Raw genomic sequence first — 3,599 nt, forward strand, 5'->3', positions numbered from 1 at the left:
GCCCATTCAGCTTGTCTAAATGCTCGTATCATGAACCGCGAATATTTTCGATGTTAGGGACATGTGATCTTGATCAATAATCGAATAGTTTGTAATTATAATCAATTTTCGTCAATTCTGAAAATTATAGAAGTCTTTTTCGTGCGAAACTGCTACTACGCACAAATTATGATACAAATTTTTTTATTTTGTATATATGTATATAACAATGTGCAACGTCCCGACTCTACAAATGCATCGCATCATTCAAACATTAATCAATTGCAGGAGGAAATACGAGCATTGCAAAATCATCGAGTTACCAGCTCACGCGACTAACCTTGGGAAATCAATCATTTTTTTTTATATCCGGATTGAACGATACTTAATATTTTCTTTAATATCATGCTTGCCATTCAAAAATTTATAGAATTCTACATTAATCTAGGTTTTAACATATTAATATTTTTTTCATTAATTATATTATAATAGATACAAATTTAGTACGTTTATAATAAATTTTATACTACATCGTAAAAGTCGTAACAATGTATGTAATTTATGTAATGTATGTAATTTATGGCAGCATTGAAAAAAATTGTATTGAATGTACCACTCTCAAAATTTTTTAATCATTTCGTAAATGATATAAACATTGATTTATCATGTTCTCTCAATTGAAGGGATGGGCGGAATAAAGGCCTAATTATGAAATCTTGATATTAATAAAAATTAAAATAATTTGCTACTTTTTTATTATACACAAATGAGTACAACATTAAATGAATTTTTGTAATGTCTTTAAGAAGTTACATGTTACAATACTTCTCTATTACGATTATTACATAAAAAAGCTAATTGCCGGAAAAAGAGTCTAAGTAGAATTGTGCCTTTATTCCGCTCATTCCCTCAATTATCATATTAGCTTTCTATAAAATAATAATTTGAAAAGAGACGCGGGATATCTTGATTCACTCATGAAATGTAAAAACGATGAATTTTCTGAAAAAAATCAAAGACGCTTAAATAATCAATCTTAAATAAATGACAAAATCACCAATGATCTGTCAGGTAGGCTCGAAAAAAATTGACCGAGTCGAGTTTGGTGTATCAACTTCTGGGACAGACAGTTGATTCAATACAGATGATCGAGACCGATGTGTATCACGATATCAGAGTCCAACAATACTCAGTAAGTACACGAATCAAAACGTACAGTTCCCAGCGGTGTATACATACGCATAGCCGCGTGTGTGTATGCACGTACTAATGCGGATAACAAACGAGCGAGACTTGAGGCAGTGCGTCAGTCCACAGCGACTGGTTATACCAGTCAAGCAATAAGCAATCGCTTAAATCCGTCATGACTCTATGCATGAGAGTTGGGCAACACTGCCGCGGCAACAGGACGATTTTAACCGTGAGCGCGGCTCCCGTTCGGCACGAGTGAAATATCGATAGACGAGCCGGTTTACGAGTCTGCGACACGGTCGCTAGTCTCACGTTGCAACGCGCAAAAGCGAATTTTCACGAGGACGGCTATGATCAGTCCCGCAGAGACTTTATACGCAAACGTAAATTTCCAGAAATGGAATACATAAACGTCAAGAAGTGATTGATTAATGATCGTATCGCTGCTTGATCTGTTTGCGTCACAGAAATTCGTTTAGCGATTGTTATTATTCGTACCATAATGTATAATGAGAAATAAAAAATATTTATCATACTTAATTTGATGTAAATATAATTGATCATATTTAATCATTTTGTAAGTATGTGATATAATTACACAGAATTTAAGTTTTTTTATTTACTTTTTAAATTAGCTCTTCTAATATCAATCTTAATCCTTTTGTTTTCTCTTTAAAATATATTCAAAATATCGAGGAAAATTTTTACATAAAAAAAAATTATCGAAAAAAAAGTTGTGACAAAGTCAATTTGAGATATTAAAATTAAATTTACCTAATTAATAACAGAATTTTGCGTTTATTTATTTTTTTTCAATATAAGAACCTATCAATAAATGAACAATTTCGCTACGAATTTCTTCAGCATCAGATTATATCGTAATAAGCAAAATGCGCAAAATAAAGAAATTTACATCGAAATTTGAAACTGACCGAAGAGATCGTTCGGACTTCAAGAGCAAATGCTAATCACTTTCTTTTCTACTCGCAAAAGATCTATTCAACGATCAACGGCAACAAGAGAGAAACGTACAATATGCAGACCATAATACACAGAATGTCAATGGTTCTCTTAGGACATAAACAAGTTATCGATAACAAATACAAGAATCGACTCAACTACCAATTATTTAAATTCAACAATACAAATAAGAAATCATCGAGAGATACCGTGTGCGGTTTAGTTACGCTGCCCATTTTCTCTTTCTTCACTTGTCTATTTCCCTCCTGATCAAGCAAATTGATAACTCAAAGAATTGACTGTAATAACACCTAATTGATTGCGTGAAATGCGGCGTTCGCGTAAAACCTCGCTCTGGCAGCGCAGCCGTGAGTAATGAGCCGTGTATCCGCATAATTATTAATTCTTAGAGTCGTTGACGGTTTTATAAAGTAGAACTATTCATTTTGTTTGCAAAAATCATGTTACAATCAACGGACAAGTCGATCACGCTGTCATCGTATCGTATGCGCATTAAAAAAATAAATCCTGTATAGAATCATAATTCTGTAGCAAATGTCAACGCATTTCAATGACGAATCAACCTTTCGCAGTATTTTTATTTTTGTAACACATATATCATATGCTTAACATAATGCCATACGTAAAACACGCGTTTTACGTATATTCGATTTAAATTAACTGTATTCATCGACAGATGTTATCGTTGCTGCTATTTTAAACACATACATATATTACATAAAAAAAATAAGTATAAATTCGTAACTATAATAATAAATCGTACTCGATTATCTCAAAAACAAAGTATGCATCTATTATATGAATAAATACATTTATACAACGTATCATAAAATCTTCGAATTAAATAATTTTCCACTTTTAAATAAATGTAGAAACATTTTTTTTAATTAATTAAATCAATTTTCGATTTATCCTTTTTTCTTACGTTTTACATTTATATCGTCATTAATGAACAATAATATCTAAATATAATAATCAAACCGAAAAGTACAAATGTATTAATAAGAAAGTAAAAAAGTAATTATTGATTTAGAGCCATGAATTGCTGGCGCGATTCAATTCGCATCAATTTATGATTTTGCAATCGTAGACAAATCGAGGAGAGAGAGAGAGAGAAATCGCGTTGTTCAGTGGGCGACGCAAGGGCTATCGTCGGTACCGATAAACCTCTCCGTGAAGTATACGGCTTATATGGATCCCTGGCGTGCACGGAGAGCGTTAGGGGTTAACGAGGGCCGATCGTGCGATCGGTCGATCTTTCCCAAGAGCCGAGGCGGCCCAATTAGAAGGCACATAAAAGCCGGGCGCATAATCAGCAATTTGTATTGTCGAAGGATAAGGGCGCGCGTGCGCTTGCTCGCTCGTTCGCTCGCGAAAAGGAGATTCTCTCTCTCTCTCTCTCTCTCTCTCTCTCTCTCTCTCTCTCTCTCTCTCTCTCTCTCTCTCTC

Source organism: Trachymyrmex cornetzi, unplaced genomic scaffold (assembly GCF_001594075.2).
Source record: "Trachymyrmex cornetzi isolate Tcor2-1 unplaced genomic scaffold, Tcor1.1 scaffold230, whole genome shotgun sequence".
NCBI lineage: Eukaryota > Metazoa > Arthropoda > Insecta > Hymenoptera > Formicidae > Trachymyrmex > Trachymyrmex cornetzi.